Source organism: Myxocyprinus asiaticus, chromosome 39, assembly GCF_019703515.2.
Source record: "Myxocyprinus asiaticus isolate MX2 ecotype Aquarium Trade chromosome 39, UBuf_Myxa_2, whole genome shotgun sequence".
Taxonomy (NCBI): Eukaryota; Metazoa; Chordata; class Actinopteri; order Cypriniformes; family Catostomidae; genus Myxocyprinus; species Myxocyprinus asiaticus.
In genome coordinates, this window is record NC_059382.1 from 17,492,289 (window position 1) to 17,512,772 (window position 20,484).

At 39.6% G+C, this 20,484-nt stretch overlaps 1 long non-coding RNA gene across 1 annotated transcript; it reads left to right on the forward strand.

Annotated features, from left to right (window-relative positions):
- The first annotated feature begins 408 nt into the window (after window positions 1-408).
- LOC127430295 (uncharacterized) lies at window positions 409-18,553 on the forward strand. Its single transcript, XR_007895430.1, has 3 exons — window positions 409-1,153; window positions 1,865-1,961; window positions 11,446-18,553. It is a non-coding gene; the product is annotated as an uncharacterized LOC127430295 (long non-coding RNA).
- The last annotated feature ends 1,931 nt before the right edge of the window (window positions 18,554-20,484 follow it).

Genomic DNA, 20,484 nt, shown 5'->3' on the forward strand with positions numbered 1-20,484 from the left:
TAATGTGCTTCATTAACAATATAACAGATCTGATTCTACTGTATTTAGAATTGCCCAATAGGCTACTACTTATTGGCTAATTGTCTCAGAGATGTTAATAACTCACAAACAAAATTTTACAGACATTGAATTGTATTAAAGTAAGATTTTATAGGAATCTGAAAACAGTTACACAGTCCAGCTTCCAGAGGTGCTCAGTGCTCTTTGGAAGAACCGTGAAACGCCTGTCGGAGAGAGATACTGTTATTGGACAGCGTGTTTTACAGCCTTTTGAGTCTAAGCATGCCATTGGTGCGCAGACCTGTCATTCAAGGCCGATCAAAAGTGGGCGTTTTCTTCTGTTCTTTGACGTTAGTGTTTGATTGGTCAACTGTTGCTTTGGCGTCATTGCGCTGCCAGCTGATCGAGAGGAGAAGCCGGCATGAGGGGAGTTGAAGCAAAGAGTCGGGACGCAGCGATAGATTGTGAAATTTAGGACGAAATGATAATAGCTTTATGCTTAAGTTGAGTAATTACATTGTTCGAAAGGCGCTCTCTTGAGTTGTCTCAGTAGCTTAGGATAAGTTATATTTTTAGCAGAGTCAAGATTTAGCTAATTGATGTCAGGAGTGATTTGGGGTTAAGGTGTGGCTTTCAGCAAAAGGGCGATTTGCCTAAAGTGTAACAGAATTAAATATATGTTAGCCTTTTTTTTTTTTTTTTTTTTTTTTTTTTTTGGTTATCGTTAGCATTTGATGCGACTGACACCGGTAGGATTGGGTGAGATATTTAAATCCAGGAAACATTCGATTACACAATCATTCTGGAATATGTTACAAAGCGACATTAGATGAGCCTTATAACAATCGCTGTAACTTTTTGGAAGTAGGTGAACCCACGTCATTAAAGGATGGAATTTGTTACATTCCACTGGAAGAGCTCGCGATTTGGTCAGAGACCGCGCGCGCACAGTTCAGAGTGTAGCCGTACAGGGCGTGCGCAAGTCCGCTGGCTAGTAGACAGTCTGTAGGCTGTGTCTGCGGGTGAAAAAAAGCGTATCGCGTTGAATATAAAGGATATTATGTGGATAATAACTGGACGCCATACCGCGTGCCAACATGACATAATGATCGATCTTCAAGACACAAATCGACAATTCTACCAGTTGAAGTAGGTAGGTGTTGGCCATTGCCTCATTCAAAAGTTTTCACTCATAAGGTGTTTGTCGATAAATTCAAATGTTCCGGGTTCAGAATTATATTAGAGACACTATAGCACTGCACCGATATCGATTGTGCGCTACTTATCAACTCCAGTAGATTTGCAGATGTCAGAATAAAGAAGCTGATAGTTAACACTGTATGTTACAGGCTACTGATATAACTGCGTGTTCCTCTGCTTTTAGCTGCAATATATTAAACTCAGTTCGCCTATAGCTGGCGTGTTTTCAAAGAACGTATTAATGTTTAATTATTAGGTTCACTTTTTTTGTTGTATTTCTAATAAATGCTTTTTAACTTAAAAAAAAAAAAAAAAAAAAAAGGCCCTGAGCGGATGTTAAAGCGTTAAAGAGTTTTTAAGTCTCTTTAAAGAGGAAAAAAAGACAGCAGGAGATTCGGATTGTCGAGAAATGGCGAATACAAAATTATATTTTAAGTTGAGTAGCATTAGATTAAATGTGTTTTTATTTTTCATGACAAAAAGCTTATTAGGTGATTCGTATACATCGTCATTGATTCCTGTGAGGCGCATGGCAAATTCCACGAGACCCCACCCTGTACATTGCGATATATATGCGTTTTGTTCTTTTCTCTCTAGATTACTTGTTTCTCTTTTTGCATCTACCGTACTTGGCCTGTCTCACTTTTCCCTTTTTCACACACAGCCTCACATCTGGATTGAAGACCTCAGTTTCATACCAGTGTCAACTGTGCCATTAAATGAATGTCTTCTTACATATGAATGACGTCCAAATTCTTAAGGTAAGTTATGAAATATTATTTCATACCCCCCAACTTTTTAACTTCTACAATTTTGTGTTTGATTTTTTTTTATCATTAATGATTTGATGAAATCTCTCAGACTGTCCAGATGTTGTGAAATGTTTAATCTTTTACGGAATCATTCAGGCCCATAGATATAAAATGACTAAGCACACAATGTGCAGCCATCAAGGAATTTTCCAAATCATATGATAACCCATCATATCTCCAGACTGCTGTATGCTTTCTTCTTTTGAATTTGTGGATGGAATTATAAAAGCAATCAAGCTTTGACCAGCACCCTAAACTCATGATTATGCAACTGCTTTTAATGGATTTAATCACTCCAACTCTTGTTTCAAATAAAAATATTACAGCTTAAGCTATGACGTAGCCTACCATTTTTTCTCTGTACCAGCCTTATGGAGGCAAGCCACCAATTATGCAAATGACTGCGATTATGTTAAGTTAAAACCAATTTTTCCTTTTTTAGTCAGCCTTGAAGGAATATTCTGGGTTCAATACATGTTAAGCTCAATCGACAGCATTTGTGGCATCATTTTTAGCACAAAAAATAATTTCCTGTTCTTAAAAAAGTATAAAATCGAGGTTACAGTAAGGCACTTACAATGTTAGTGAATGGGGCTGGTTTTGGAAGGTTTAAAGGCAGAGATGTGAAGCCACCTCTAAAAAACTAAATTGTGCCCATGACACAGCCACCCCTTAGCTCCGCCCCTGACTTAAATGTTTAAAGATTGGCTCCATTCACTTCTGTCGTAAGTGCCTCACTGTAACCTATATTTTTGCTGTTTTTTTTTTTTTTTTTTAAAAGAAGTTGTCTAAATTAATTTAGTGGTAATCATCATTATGCCACAAATGCGGTCGACTGAACTTAACTTCCATTGAACCTGGGATATTCCTTTAAGTTTGCTTATGAAAGTGCATTTTTAGATTTTTGAGACAGAAAAATCACTTATTCTTGAATTCTATGTATTTTTTAGCCTTTTGATAAACCTATTAAGAGACAAGCTAAGACTGACATTGCTGATACATTCCTGCAGGTTTCCAATATAAACCCAAAATGTAGTTTAAATCTATACAGACGTAACATCAATTAATAAATGGTTCTAGGCTTATTTAATATTTATAAATCTGAAGAAAAAAATGATACAAATAAAACAAACTTTATTTTGTAGCTTAAACATTAATTTGTTTTTCTATATTTCTGTACAAATTCCTTTGCTAGATTTTACGTTAGGACTGGAACATAATATATTTAGGATTTATATACAGTTCTCCTTTGATTTGTATTTTACCCAAAATATAAGCAAGTTTAGATTCAGGTAGAGCTAATTAAATAATTAGCACAGTGCAGCTTATAGGAAAAAAGAACATCTGTATCTTTGCTAAGGGTAATTGCCTTCCATAGGAAGGTTAGACATGTTGGATCTATATGAGCAGGTCTAATTTTCTTCAAGTGTACTGATGTGCTTTTTTTTGTAATGAGTCCCTTGTATGTGGTTTCATACAGTATGTGTCTGTGCAATTGCTCTTTTTGGAAGGAAATGTTTGCTCTGTGATCCCATTTTCTGGTCTTACAGTTGAGTTCACTGCTAGATGAGTTTATTTTTCATCCGAGCGTGGCTCAAAAGACTGATACAGAAATCTAGCAATGGTGTCTAAAACTCCTTGGACAGTCTGTGCTCTGAATGGAGAAATCAGCAAAGCAGGTTGTTTGGTTGCTATTCAAGGTCTCTGCCGTTCAGACGCTTCCTTTGTTTGGTTTTGACATTTATCAGAGATGTCTTCACGGGGAGGCCTTTCTGAAACATTGAACTTTTCCAATTTCAAATATTTTACTTTCTCTTTACCTCGGCTATATAGTGTACTTATACTAGCATGAGTAGTTTGAAGGATTTCATAAGATCTGTGAAGATGAACTGACCAAAGCATGGAGGATTGAGCTCAGACAACTGCATGCGTGGCCTGATCAGGAGAAATGGCGTGGAGACTTTATAAAGCCACACCCTTAGCATTACACATCATTGCTGTTCTGCAAGTCTTTGTCATTTCGTTTTTTTTTTATTTTATTTTTTTATGCTCCCATTTCTGAAGTTTTAAGACTTTTTAAAGTGTTTTTTTTTTTCTGGAGTCTTGGCAGAAATTCCTCCATTGCCTCTGTAATTGGTGCGGTATTGTGCCGCACAGACTGTGAGTGGGTTTTTTTTGTTGTTTTTGTGCAGATGAAGCTCCGTGCTGACAGATATTTGCCTGTTTGGCAGGTGGCTGTAGTTGTATGAGTGTGGGAGGGTAGGATCTCAGAAGAAGGTCTGCTGTTGTCTCAAAATCAGTGGAGCTTCCCATCTGTGCAGCCCCGCAGTCTTGTAGGACCAAATGCTGGATGCTCAGGCAGTATGAATAGCTTCTGTCCACATTTTGTCTCTGTATTAGCACAGAACAAGATTTAAAAGGGATAGTTCACCCAGAAATGAAAATTCTGTCATTGACTTACCCTCATATTGTTCCAAACAAATATGAATTTCTTTTTTCAGTGGAATACAAAATGAGATGTTCGACAGAATGTTAGCCTCAGTCAACATTTATGGAACATCCTGCCTAACATCTAAATTTATGCATGAGGTAGTCCAGTTACCTTCCTGCTTGAAATTCCATATTGTTGGTGGTGATGACTACTGCCTAGCAATGACTTTGGTGCAGAGATAATTTGGCACTGTCATAGACATGTAGACTCCTAGTCAGTGAGTTTAGTTCTGCTGTCTACCCTGAGGGACCTGTATAATCTCCCTTTGATTAAATGGGCTGCAGGCTTTGTGTTCCACAGCGCCATGTAAGTGACCCAGTTCAGGGTTTTGTGTAATTGTTCTTCATTGAATTTCTGCCCCTAGCACACAGTGTATACATGTAAAGAGACAGGCACAAGCATATGTTGCAGAGACATGCCAAACATTAGGAAGCAACTCATTCATTCTTTCCAGTGGAAATGAGTTTTGTTTAAAAAAAAAAAAAAAAAAACAACCTGTTGACTCCAATTGTTGACTAGTTCTCTTTTTTTCTCTCTCTCTCTTAAAGGGATAGTTTGACCAAAAATGAAAATTCTCTCATGATTTACTCACCCTCATGCCATCCCAGATGTGTATGACTTTCTTCTGCAGAACACAAATTAAGATATTTAGAAGAATATTTCAGCTCTGTAGTTCCTCAATGCAAGTGAATGGGTGTCAAAATGTTGAAACAACAAAATCCACATAGAGGCATCATAAAAGTAATCCATATGACTGCAGTGGTTAAATCCATGTGTTCAGACACAATATGATAGGTGTGGGTGAAACAGATCACTATTTAAGTCATTTTTTGATATAAATTCTCCTCCCTGCCCATTAGGGGGCGATATGCAGGATGTGAATCACCAAAAACACAAGAAGAAAATGGGAAAGTGAAAGTAAAGTGGATATTGACTGAGCAGGGAGGAAATTTTATAGTAAAAACTCACCCACACCTATCAAATCACTTCAGAAGATATAGATTTATCCACCAGAGTCGTCTGGAGTACTTTTATTTTGCCCTTACGTGGATTTTGGAGCTTCAAAATTTTGGCACCCATTCACTTACATTGTATGGACCTACAGAGCTGAGAAATACTTCTAAAAATCTTTGATTGTGTTCAGCAGAAGAAAGTCAAACACATCTGGGATGGCTTGAGGGTGAGTAAATGATGAGAATTTTAATTTTTGGGTGAACCTATAAGGCAAGCTATTTCACTTCGGCAAGACAGTGTAAGCTGGCCCAGCTCTGTGGGAGGGTGGAGTCAGTCCAGCACAGAGTACCTCAGACAGCATGGAGGGCCTCTGCAGACAGAATGGAATTTATACCATATGTACCAGGCATCTCAGGAATGCGTGGCACAGAGACTTGACCATCGGAAAAACTGCAGAAAGCGCAATGGAAAGGGCTGCGAGAATTAGAGAGAGGGAGGGAAGGCAAACTGCAGGAATTAACCTGTTATGTATAATTCCATTTCCTAAGGAAATGTTTAGTCTTTAGGTAAGTGGTGGTGATGAGTTGTGGATATGCGATGATAAACAGTTAAAGTTTCTGAGTTTGTGCCAAGCTTTGCATAATTTTTGATTGTGATATTGCATCCTCTTGCCAATTCAGTTGCGCTTGGTCATTAAGTAACTAATCTTGGCTTTGCCATTCGCAGCGTTAACTAATAACAGTATACTGGTCTAGATGCACACATATTTGTATAATTTTCATTTAATTATTTTCTCATGTTGAATGGAGACATTCCCATTCAGTCTGGTTTACTGAACACTATTTGTCTGGCACACTATTGAAAGCATGACTGAGTGAAGTCAATGCTTCCTTTACTGTGCTGGGAGATCGCAGCTAACATTGTGAGCTGTGATTTAGAGTGTAGGGGGCAGGGTGGAGGAAACAGACAATGCTTTGTCATTACAACAGACAACATTATGAACGGAGCTTAATTTGAGAGTGCTTATTCATGGTTTACCAGTTGCCATCATGTTGGCGTCCTCTTTCATTAGATGGCAAGTTCATCTTTGCTGGTAATACAGAATGTTCTCTGTAGAATGTAGTCCTGAGCCATCAGTGTAACTGCATCAGAGCTAAAGAAAGGGGGAGCGGGGGTCTGGATCTGCTAATGCAGACATACAGCCATGCTGCTTGCATGTAATGCTCCATAACCAATTTTTTTCATTCACACCTGATAGGAATTTGTTTGGTTCCCTCTCTCTTACAGAGAACTGGATTGAAATGGGTTGCTGACTTTGCCACACAAGGTGTGCTTTATAAAATAACAATAAAAAAGAAGCTAAAGCTCAGTTTTTAATCTTCACCAGATGTTCTTCATTCTTTGGTGCTACAATCTGCATTGTCGCAATCTACAAGAAGCGCAAGCTACAGAAAGCATAATTTTAATTTGCCTAATTCTCTCAATGCAGTCATTTTTTCATACCATGTAGCATGCGGCAGCCATTGCAGTTCAGATGTGAATGTGTCTGTATGTTTGTGATTTTGTGTGTATTGTAAGTATTACATTGTGGCAGGTTGTGAGCCTCAAACAGCGGTATGAATGTGTGTGGGATGGTCATTGCACTCTCAAAGGCACAGAGTGGCTCCCAGTTTCCTCTTGCTTCATGTGGGTCTCTGGAGCTCTCGTTAGAGATTTATAGGGCCCCCACCCCTTAGCTAATATATGAGCAGGAGATTACATGAATTCCTGAAATGACTTCGCTGCTTCCGTGTTGCCCCACAGTCATTTCCATTGTATAACCCTGCTGGAATTTCCTCTTTTATATCAAACTGTTTCGCCAGCATGTTTGTCTGTTTGGTAAGTGTCTGAAGGAAGTTGTGTAATGGTTTAGAAATGAAGAGTTTCTTGAATGTTAGAGACACGAATAGGACGCGGTTCTCATGTCAAACAAGAGCGGATAGTTTCTGAAACCTTGCACAACCATTATCTTGATTCACACAGACTCCTAGTTCTGGGGAAGCAGTGACAGGGTGGGGCCGTTGGGATGTAAATGTGTATATAAATGTGCCACACCCCTTTTTCCTTCAAGTTTCCTCATGATAAATTATCATGGTCCTCCTGCATATGCTACTACAGCTCAGGCTTTGGATAGACATTTTAGATTACAGCAAAGATTACCTTTCTTGAGCGCTTTAGACTCTGTGGCAATGACTTGGCCATGTTTAGGGTGTCTGTGATCTTTTAGATTATATATATCTCAGATAAACAGAAATTGGTTTGTCTTGCCCAGTAAACACGCAATACCATCCTCAATTCATCTTTTCTGGGTTTGGCAATACAATCACGCCTGCAACGAGACGGGTTATGTCTTCACGAGAGGAGAAGCAGGATGTATTGTGACGTCTGTACCGGACGAGTCCCTTGTAAATCTTCCTATTTATCTCCTCTTTACAAACAAACTGACATCATTGCAAAGCCTTTTGGGTACAGGTGCACTTTTCTGTAGAACGGCTCATTCCCATCTCTTCCCCTTCCTGGCATCTGGCAGTTTTTAGTCTTTTTATCTGTGCATTAGTGAATGGCATCTTCTCAACGTCTGCACTTCTCCATTTCTCACTGTTGCCTGCTCGCCGGTTGATTCATGCCTTGATTCATGGCAGAATTACCAGAGCCGCCTCAGCATTTGAAGCATTGTTTTGAAACGGCCTGCTTTGATTGCCTGGCCTTCTCAAAGAGCCCGATGCAGACACAACTAGTTGTGATTAAGGAGGGAGCTGAGATGCAAGTGGACGCACAGGTCAGTGCATATGTAAGGACCAGTGAATAATGCACAAGACCTGAGTGACATGGAGGTGAATTGGTAACGGTGTGGATAGGTCAAAGCCCAGCTCAAGCATCGGCCCAATGCATCTGTGCCTCTGCAGTAACAAAATAAAGAGCTTTGGACGCTTGGATATTAGGACCGGATGGAATCTCTGGTGTTCTCTCTCTCACCTCAAGAACTGGCTTCCGGTGGCAAGTTGTCTTTAAAATATGGTGCATGTTTGCAGAGGCATTTGTTTCAAATAACTGTGCTTGAAAGTTTTGCAGCTGCTGACTTCTGGTTGTAAAGAACTAGCTGTTTTTTTCCAACTTGCTGATGATCCTCTTGCATGCTGTGTCATGTGGCATTTCATAACTAAAATGGATTCTCTTATTCCTCGGGGCTTAAGCGGTTTCCTTCCAAGAGATTCTTGCTGCATTCTGCCAGTTTATGGTTCCAACCTCACATTTTTTTTTTTTCACCAAAGCTGAACTACAAGAGACTGTCTTGCATTTCAACCACTGGGTGTGGTTCTATCCTCTTCTCTCCTCTCATTTTCCCTACTGTTCTCCTTTTGAGAGCCCCCACTTGACAGGACAAGCTAACGGGCATGTAACATCTCCATCACTGGCCACTGATGAGCAGTGAGCTTGTGGCATTTGCACCTTTAAAGCCGGTTTCCCTTAATCATTATCTCTGCTCAGGAATGACCTTGCAGTGCTTCTGTTCAGACAAATGCAGGATTTTACTTTAATTAAAAATCCCTCCTCTGCCCAGTCTGTTCAATCACTTCTTAATTATTTATTTGGAAGCAAAGGGAATGACTAATGCATTGATCCGCAGCTCACTTCAGTAACAATTTATGTGGGACAATTGTTGCATTTATGTGGCAGCTGAAGGATGTTACGTCTGACTGAGTCAAACAGGTAAACATGAATCTGCCACATTTCTGTTTAGACGGAGGGTGTAACAGCACTCGCTTTGAAGATTTGTCTTCTGACCTCTTCCCACTGTTTTCCAGATGTTGGGCAAGCCTTGCCCTCGCCACTCAACCCTAAATCTTGTGTCTTTGCCAATTGGATTGAAATGCAGTTTTGTCTCTCACCAGCCATCTAAGCTGTTTGTTGTCTCCTGGTGATGTGAGCAAGCTGTCACTCTTGGATGCTGTTGCTAAACAGCTGATGTCACCAATGCAACAGTTTGAGTACGATTAAAAAAAAACAACAAAAAAACACAGAACACTGAAGATGAAGTGTATTGGTGTTTTCACCTCCACCTATCTCCCAAATTGAGCATTCTCTGGGCTATTGAAAAATTGGTTCATTTGAAATGGTTTCCTAGCTTGTGGAAGGTAGGTTGATGCAGAGGTAGCGCTTAGAGTTGTAGAAAGGAAAATGTGAGAGCAGCCACTGCAGAGAGAGAGAAGGGCACATACTTCACTATTTTCACTTGGCTTGTGGAGCAGCCTGACTGTAATTGTTTGGAAAGCTTCCACAGGTTTACAATAAATCACTTTTTGGGAACACAGTGTTCTGCACAGGCATTGTGTGTTTGTATATATCAAAGAGACACTAAGAGTTTTAAAAATGCTCCATTGTGTCCAGTGCTGACCACTTGTTACTGAAGCTTGTGGTTCTTGAGTGTCTTGACTGGGTGGGGACCTCAAAAGCCATTTAGTGGACCACTGAGCATCCACATTTTTTCCCCCCTGCCCAATGGACAAATGGTGGGATGGAGAAAAGTGTCTGGCTTTTCCATAAATGCATGTTACCCAGCACTGTTTGGTCTGTGTCGCCCATTCAGTAGGGTTAAATCAATGGGTGTCACAACTTGAGAGAGCATATTATAGTGATGCTGGACAAGGATATGTAATTGTGTTTAAGTCTTGTAACCGAAGCCATCAGCCCTCCCTGCCTGCAGTGTCCCAGACACAGAAGGATCTTATCTCCACCTTCAGACAAAGGACGATTCAACCACCCAGGTGTCTGATAACAGCACGCTTAAGACCCAGCAGAAGGGCGAAGCAGCACCCGAACGTGATTTCCATCACTGAAAACAAAATAGTTGCATTGAGCATCCATTTCTTCTATCAGTCCACTGCTTTTGTTTTTCCAGTGGGTGGCTAAATAAGCATGGTCATGCTATTTGGCAAAAACCACAGTTTCCAAGTCATGGGTGAAAATGCGTGTAAGAGAGGGAAAGGGAGCTAAGTTGAACAAGTGTGTCCATATGCAGGGAGTGCCCAGTGCAGAGCAAGTTGAATTTGCTTTGCGTACTGGCCCTTTTTCTGTGGTTCAGCAGGGTCATTGGGTTCACAGAGGCTGTACTCATCCTTGAACTACAGAAAAAGCACAGAGCTTTACAGCCACCTTTAACACTGAATGGATCAATGGGAGAGTGAGGCCCAGAGACTGCCTGCCTGAAAGAGAGAGGAAAAAAAAAAAACACCCTCAGGAAATGAAGTCATACTTCACGTGCTTCCCTAAGAGTAGAATGAATGGTTTGATTTTTTTCAGAAAGGACAAGAGTTTCTCATTGTGACAGATTATTTTGTTAAATGAAGATGTGTTTGAAAACTAAACTAAACCTTTAAGTCAGTTAGATAAGGAGAGACTTTTAATGCTGTGTCAGTGGTGTATAGTCTTCCTGCAGAATGGTTCTAGCATGATCAAAAGCCTCGGCCCTGTGCACAGGCAGCGGATCTATCTGTACGCAATTAGAGCTGAGTGAATGAATGCTGAAGCAGTCGCAGGCCTGCAATACCTCAGGGGCAGAGAGCACATGACTAACCTGCTCGCTCGCTCTCTCTCTCTCTCTCTCTCTCTCTCTCTCTCTCTCGTCTTTCTCTCTCTGTGTCTTTCTCTCGTTCTGTCTCACTCATCTGCATGGCTGTGACAGTATCGTTTATTTTATCAGTCACAACATTTCATTTTTCCACTCTGTCTGCTTTCAAATGTCCTGGTTGAAGGCTGATGTTTAAAGAGAATTTGAAAAGCTAATGGGAAATAACTGAAATGTTTTACTATGACATTCGTTATCTTGTGTGCTCATTTAATATCAGAACTGATTTTGTTTTTATGATGTTTTAGCACTTTCACAAATTAAGACTGTTATTGTTTGTCTTAGTGAACCTCACACATCTGTTTCTGTCTTTTCCCCTGCAGGTCCAGCCATGCCCCACTCCCACATTTTCTGAGTATCATCGAGAACATTCTCTGGGAGACCTACTGGCTGACCTGCAGCAGTTCTTCACTGGCAAGCTTTATGTCCTTGTGTACCAGCTAAAGCTGCCAGCTGAAGAACTGTTGTGGTTGGCTCTTTCCTGGCACATCAGCTCAGAGATGACAGTGCAGAGGTAAAGGCATTGTGGGCTCAGGAATTAAGTTCTTCCAGGCAGTCAATAAGACTGTCTGAACCAATCCAAGATCAGACAGATCCCAATTTTTTTTTTCTTACCCTCCATCAGCCTTTCCCCATCCACTCACGTGAGCTGCCCGAGCTTCGCTATTAGTTATTCTCAGGCATAAACAAAACTACTGAGTTCATGCTGACTCAGCCACATTCCTGGCCCGGCGAGGCCCCATTGCCCTTATTTGGGTGTGGCGCAGGCAGGGAGTGGCATTCTGCGCACTCATCAGAGCTGACAGAGGTGGCCATCTTGCTCTGCTTTGGCAAATGGAGAGAAAGCTGGAGGGCAGATGCTCTTGTCTTGTCTGATGTGCAGTGGCAGGAAATATTATGTTAATCTTAACAACTACAGGAGGAGGAGTTGTAGCATTCTGGAGATGTGCCCAGGCTATGACGTGTTTGTGTGTTGAAAGTCACAGTTCCTCCATGGAATGACTGGTGAAAGCCTGCAGTGCATATGTAACTTCCTCTTTCCCTTCTGAGGCCATTCTATGGCATAAATATGATTTTTGGTCTGTTTGTTCTACTTCTGCACATGGAGTACAAATCGACCTCGGTCATAATCTGTATGCACACACACAGACCTGCATATTTACACACCCTTACCATGTCACCTGACTCTAGGCAAGCCGTAAACTTTATCTCAAGGCCGACTTCAGTGCTGAAAACAGGATATGAAAATGTGTCCTTTTAAATCCTCCCAGCCAGATGAAAAGAATATTCTCTCCATTTAGCAGAACCAGATGCCCTGTGTCGGTGTCGTGCCAAATCTTACCCCGTCGAATTCCGACCCCATTGAACCCTAAAGCAATTCTTTTGGCTGACAGAATTTCTTTTTGGTACTTTCTCATCAATGCCTGAGAAAACATACAAAATAGCTTTGTAATATGTTGTCTTGACCATCAAAATACTTTAAATGTCTTTTATATATCACATTATATAACCGTAGCTACAAATGATCAAAATAAACACATCTCTCTCTGTTTTACTCTGTGGCTAGCAAGCCAACTAATTAGCAAACAAGCATAGCATACTACTAACTGATCATAATCTATATAATTATCTTAACCTACTTAAGTTATCGTACACAAGTTATTAATCACAACAAAGCAGCATTGAGGGGTTTCCCATCCAGGGATCCATCCATTACTGACCTTTTTATAAAAAAAAAAAAAAAAAAGAAATTAAAAAAAAAAACACTTTCTGATGAAGCTCTCATCTGGACATGCCTCATTGCTGCGCACATGTGACTGTACCTTACCTATGGCTCTGACCTTCACACAAGGGCTTCTTCAGGTCATGAGCGAAGATTGCCTACCTGATCCGCTCTAGTCTAATGTCAATCTCCCCGCAAGTGCATTAAAAGATTGTTGAGGGTCGTAGTCTTAGCTCCTATTAAAGAAATGGCACACACATAAGAAGCTCTGCATCTGTGTTGCAGGTGCATTTAGATCACAATTAGCTTGAATGTTACTGTTAGAACTCCACAATCTAACCATCGTCCACCTGCTTCTGTCCACTCATAAAAAGGCTAGAGTCAGAATCAATGTGTGATTAAACTTGAAATTTAGATTACATTACTAGTTCATCAGGTTGTGACTGTTTTAGGTCTAAATGAACAGACTCTCCATTTTTGTTCTTGTCAAAATGTGATTCAATAATGTAATGGTAAAGTGATTGGTCAAATAAAGAAATAAAATGGCTTTAGGCAAAATAACTTTTTGTATTTTTATTTATTTAAAATATAAGGTAATTTATGATTGATACTTTTATCTTAATACTTCAATTAATTATTTATGAATGTAAACATGATTTGTAAACATTCCTGTCTGAGATACAAGAGTCAATCTGTTGGGGGGGGTCATATTTCCTGAAACTTTACAAGGCAGAGATGCAATTTAGTATAGTAGGTTAGAGATAATCTTAAGTTGGAGCTGTTTTACAGCTATTGTAGTTTGATGACCCCATACTGATAAACGTCACTTTTTGAGCCTCTTTCTTACCACTTAATACAGAGTATACCTTAATACTTGTGAAACGAAACACCAAGCAAAATCTGCCAAGTTAGATCACATTAGATCTCCTACTAAATGTATTTATATACATTTAACTAGTTTCAGTTAAATTGTGCCTCTCAAAGCATTTTTCTTTTTTTAAAGAAACAGGTGTACAAGTTTCCATAAAAGCTAGGGTGTTAAACCAGTGGTAAGTTAACCCATGAAAGTTGAAGGAGCTCAAGGGGTGTTATGGAATATTCTTAGGTTTTCATGACATTTCTAACTATTAATTAATTAATAGTAATATTAACATTTTTTAATGAATGTTGTTTTAAAAAAATCTAACTTTTTCATACTGTGGGTCCCTGGGTTGACTATGAGTCTAAAATTCCCTTTTATGCAAAGAAAGTTCTAGCTACATGCTAGAAAATACAAACATACAATAACAAATGCCCCACAGGCTTCCATAGTAAGTGAAATTCTGTCAACTTTTTGTGTTTTTACAATCTGGGGGACAAATTGAAATTATCTTTTGTGCTAATTGTTAGCATGTCACAGATGTTGACAGTAGAGCTTAATTTATTTAACCTGGAACATTCCTTTAATGTGAGACAGCTTACAGTCTTTTTTTGTTGAGGAAAACTTGACCTTGTAAGTTGTAGCAGGGGCCCCACATGTGCAAAATAAACCCAAATGGCAAAGGTCAGATACCTCACAGTAACTTTGCAGCAGGGTGAGCGGGTACATTATATCACCAGTTTGTGATCAACAGTTCTTAAAAGTACCTCCTTAACACTTTAGATAATGTTCAAACCGAACAGTGTCAAGAAGCTAAAAGCACACAAGCAGTGATGTTTCTGAATTTGGATCATTAGGCAGAGTCATATGCCTGCAGTTGTCATTGTCAACTATTCACTTGTTAGGTTTTTTTTCTTTTTAAAACACAGAGGGTAATGCCTCTGGAACAACTAGTTGTTGAACAACTTCATAATCCAATTTAGATCGGAATATAGGCATAAACATAGGAATTTAAGATGGTACATTGGTACAACATGTTTCACAACACCCCATGTTCCGCTTTAATTCACACCAAATCTGTTCACAAACCAGAAGTCTGTTTGGTAGGACTGATGGAAAATTTATCTCCACATGGACAGCTTGGACAGAGTGAGAGAACAGCTCCAGACCTGGTGCAAAGGGGTTTTACAACTCCTCTAAATTCCCCCTTCAACGGGGTAAAAGCTGCTTATACAGATTACCATGAGTTCCAGACAAGCAAGAGATCATTCACCTGACGAAACATCCATGTCGCAACACCGTTCCAGCATCCCGCAAATCTGCCTGACCTTTGCCCTTGGTCTTGTGGCATGCTAGTTTACCAAGTCAATGTACCACAGTGTACCTCTAGCACAGTGGGTGTCATGTAACCTGTCTGATTGGTAAGAGGCATTGTACGTAATGCAGCAGAATATGATGATTACTGTAATGTTAGCAAAAATAAATTAGGATAGAGTTGCCACTTGTACTCAAGTAAACGTAATGTGATGCTACATGCTGCTTCCTTAGCTCTCTCTCACAAAACAGACACTGTAATTTGCAGTATGTAAGAGTTCAGTGCTCCTTATTTATCTGTGCTCCACCTGCTTTTTGCTGAATGTAATTGACACACAAGGGTAAAACTTTTTAAATGAGGAAACAATTTTTTAAGAGCACCTTAACATTTGCATATGTGATTATTCAAACTCTGGATATTCTGTTGCCTCTTACACACTCTTCCAGAAAATGAGAATTTAGGGGCTTCAATTCCCCACTTAAAAACAAGCATCCCTCACACCAGGTCCATGTTCAGGCTGTGTGATTATAGCTGCTCCTCACCGTCTGGTGAATTCATTAGATGCTGCAGGAAAATCCCATATGCAGGGTGTCTGATGACTCACAGCATACAGTATGTTCTCCCACCAATATATGAGTAAGTACCTAGCCTCTTGGTTAAATGAAGCAGTGTGATACATATAGCTGTGTGCAACCAGCAGATCCAGAAAAAGATAGGGGGGAGGGGGGCATAGTAGGAAAATGTGAAATATGTAGCATAGGGAGTGATGGAAAATGTGAAGACCAAGGAAGGGGGAAAATATGAGGTGGCTGAAATTGTTTAATCTCTCTTCATTAACTTATGTCGTTCCAGACCCATATGGTTTTCTTGCTTCTGTGTACTATTAAAGTAAATATTGCAGATATACTTTTACTGTAATTGTTTTCCATACAATGAAAGTGAAGGTTGACTAGGAACAGAGCAGCTTGGACATTCTGATCGATAATTCCTTTTGTTTTCCACGCAAGAAAATAAAATCATACAGATTTGGGATGACATAAGGGGTTGTAAATTAATATAGAATTTTCATTTTTGGGTGAACTATCTCTGTAAATCATTAACCTGCCATATTTGTACCTTCATGCTTAATCCCAGCAGTAACGTCACAACAGGTCCTGTCCACCAGACGATTCCCTTCTCTGCTTAAAGGCTGGCTATGTAATTCTATGGAATGTCTGACCGGGGAGCTGCACGAGCTAGACAATCTCATTAAAGGGACATGATGCCTCAGTGCACGTCTCCTTCCACACTCCATCTCATTCCCTCCTCCACGCGCGAGCTGCTCAATTTGTTTCTAGTGTGCCATGCTTGGCTTTATTTATATCAATGCTTTTCAATGTTTTTTTTTTTATTTTATTTTAAGTAATTTCGGTAGCACTTTATTTTACAGTACTGTTCTAAATTTACGTGCTATATAATTACAACAACTATAGTAATTACAAGGTACTAAACCTAACCTTAACCCATATTAATTACATGAAGTTACCTAATATTACTCAGTACTTTTTTTTGAGTAAATACACTGTTTACTGAAAGTACACGTAATGTAAAATAAAGTGCAACCATAATTTCTTATTTGTTTGAAAGCACAGTACATTTTCTTGAATATTTGTGATTAAAGCAACCTTTTTAAAAACTCTGACCTCACTTTCTAATTTACCCTGGTACAGCCCTGTCTGCCACGGTGTCTCTAGCGATTATATAAAAAAAAAGAATGAACTGTCTGTTAGGTAAAAATAACAAAATTGGTGGAATGTTCTATCTGATAACCTGACAATGTAAATACTCATTTTTAAACATATGTCTGTACCACTAGTGATTATGTGTGTATACACTAACGAAAAAAGTACCACTGTTGGGAAGCTCCTTTTAAACTCAACCTATCCTTTTGAAAAGGTAGCTGTGATTTTAACCCTAACTACATAGAAGTTACTTAAAGGGACGATATCTTTTTAAACATATAACTACAATGGGGTAGCACACTCCTTTTGCCTGGAGTGGCCTTTCGGTATGCGCCAGCTCTGATTACTTAGAACTGAACATCTAAAAAAAAAATATTTACTATGTATGATAAACAACAGACATTAAATAACAGTGATTAACTAATCAGATTTGTATATATGTTTTCATCAGTTTCGTGCACCTTCAAAAATGGCCAAGAGAATAGTTCAAGGATTACTTTGATTTTCTTAAAAAAGGAAGGTAAGATATTCCTATGACATATGTTATACCCCCCACCACCACTACCACCACCACCATAGGGTTACCCCACCTCAAAAGTTCCGATTTAACTCCTGCTTAAATCTTAAAATTAGAAAGAATTGGTAAGACTGGCGATAAGCCGATTTGACTTAAGGTAATGCAATTTATTTGATCAGAACAGTTCAAGGCAAGCTTATGACTTTAAAAAGAAAGGAACAGAAGGAAAGATATTGCTATAACTGCTGTTTTAGGACATTTACATTGACATATTATAGCCCCTCAACATAGGTTTCCCCTATCACAGTGTTCACCCCATCATTGGGTTCCTCCTCATCTTAAGGTTCTCCCTGTATCATAGGGTTTCCCCATTGTAGGTTTCCATGCATCATACGGTTTACCTCCATCACAGTGTTCCCCATCATCGTAGGGTTCACTCTTTCATTGGGTTCTCTCATCATAGGTTTCCAAATGGTTCTCCTTATCATAGCGTTCCCCACATCATAGGGTTCCATGTGGTTCACCCTATGATAGTGTTCCCCCTAATCATTAGGATCCCCCTCAGTTGAAATGATTCACCCCATCATAGTGTTCCCTCCTTAATTGGTTCCATGTGATTTACCCTTTCATATGGTTCCCCATCATAGGGTACACTCCATCAAAAGGTTCTCACTATCACAGGGTTCCATATGGTTTTCCCTATCATAGTGTTCCTAGCATCATAGGGTTCCATATGATTCACCCTATCATAGAGATCCCTGCATCATTTGGTTCCCTATATCATATGATTCCCTCCATCATAGGGTTCCATATGATTCATGCTATAATAGGGTTCCTCGCATCATAGGGTTCCTCACATCATAGGGTTCCCCTCATCATGGGGTTTCATGTGATTCACTATCATAAAGTTTCCCCATCAAATGGTTCCTTCCATCATAAGGTTCCATATGGTTCACCCTATCATAGTGTTCCCCCATTATAAGGTTTCCTCCATAATAAGGTTCTATATGGTTCAACCTATCATAATGTTTCCCCATCATAGGGTTCTCCCATTATAGTGTTCCCTCCATCAAAAGGTTCTACATGGGTCACCCTATCATATTGTTCCCCCATTATAAGGTTCTCACCATCATAGGGTTCCATATTAGGGCAGTGGTAGCTCAGCGGTTAAGGCTCTGGGTTCCTGATCAGACGGTCAGGGGTTCAAGCCCCAGCACTGCCAAGATGCCACTGTTGGGCCCTTGAGCAAGGCCCTTGACCCTATCTGCTCCAGGGGTGCTGTATCATGGCTGACCCTGCACTCTGACCCCAGCCTAGCTGGGATATGTGAAAAGAAGAATTTCACTGTATATGTGCAAATGTATAATGTGTGATAAATAAAGAAAATTAATTAATTAAATTATTCACCCTATCATAGAGTTCTCTGCATCATATAGTTCACATCCATCATAAGGTTATCCCACATCATTGGGATACCCCACATTATAGTGTTACCCCACATCGTAATGTTCCCCCACCTCCAAAATTTTTATACAATAGTTCCATAAAGAAGTTAATATTGAGTAAACACAATTTTAGACACAATATGGCCAGTTATTTGTCAAATTTGCAAAGCTAAGGAAAACAGTCCCAAACAAAGTCAAGAAATCTTGGTTTGTCACTGAGCAACTATGAACATAGACAAGCAGAGTGATACAAACAGTGAAGAAATATGACTGTTTTCTATTTGGTGCAAATGCCATTGCACTCCCAAGCTTCAGGGCCCAAAGCCTACACAAGCCAGGCACTCACATATTGAGGAAATTGTTGAGAGTTTCTTGCAAACTCAGCTTGGAGTTGTCTGTAATCAGAGCAGCTTTTTAAAATCAGAATACAAGGTGGCAAGGTTTTTTCTTCATTTTCTGAAACTGTCTGGCATTCCCGCACACATGCTCCCTCATACTCGCTCACACTCTTTCTCTTTTTTGTGTGGCTAATTGACCCATTTTTTAATGGGAGCGGTTGTGTTTGATTCAGGAGGAGGTCAGTGAGTTCTTCTGGTTGGATCTGCAGTCTGAGATGTTGGCACAACCCCTCTGAGGCCTTACCTGATCTCTCATTGTGCTATTCTTCGCTTGCATCCACACACACACTACAATATCAGCTTCAATGATCTGTGTATTTTTCTTTATTTATAGCATTTCCCATGAACCATGACAAGTATGCATGCTCTTGTTTACATCTTTAGATTCACTTGACAGGAAGAGTGACAGTATATAACCATCTCAAACACTCGTCTGAGCCACTAGTGCACTGTAACTTTACGCATGGAAGGCAGGGCCAGCAAAGTGCTATTCTTCTAATAAACTGCCCATTAATACCTGTCCTGAACCAGGATAAATCTCAGATTACTCCTAGCCACAGGGACTTCAACCACCCATCATCCCCTTGTTAACATGGTTAAGAAAAAATGGGTTATTTTGATATTACATCATCATTGAGGGCTCAACAAATAAGGTTGAAACATATTCTATGCCAGTGGTTCCCAACCCTGTTCCTGGAGGCCCCGCTACACTGCATATTTTGTATATCTCTCTTTTCTGACACACCCAGTTCAGGTCTTTTGAATCAGATTTGTTTGATTAGGGAGATATCCAAAATGTGTAGTGTTGGGGGGTGGGTGGGGTATTGAGTACTGATGTTTGTTACCACCACAGTAACATAAGAATGCATGTTATGTATATTCAACCGGACCACACAATGGCAATGCATTGACCAAGCGCTTGCATTTGCGTACTTGCGTAAAGAATATTTCTTGCGTGTTACTGTCAAAAGTTCACTGGCCTCACCACAAATATGATAAATAGCACTTTTTAGCAACATATTTTTATATGTGTGAAAAAACAAAACTACTGTTTAATGTAGCGTCCTGACAGATATAAGTTCATTAACACATTTCTGCTGGAAAAAGGTACAAAACATTACTGATTTGTTTATAATTTGGAACCCATTCTAACTATGCTTCCAAGTCTTGTCATCTACGTCAGCCAGCTGTATAACGTTAACTTGATTTATTAAAAAAAAGCAGAATTTGCAACAACAGTGTTCAATACATCATACAAAACCAAATTTTTACATTTTCAAGACCTAAAATCACATATTCATGATCAACAACTTTAAAAATGTTTTGATAATGCAGCACTAGCCTTATAGGGCAGTTTTGTCAACTGGTCTGAAACACTCTCACA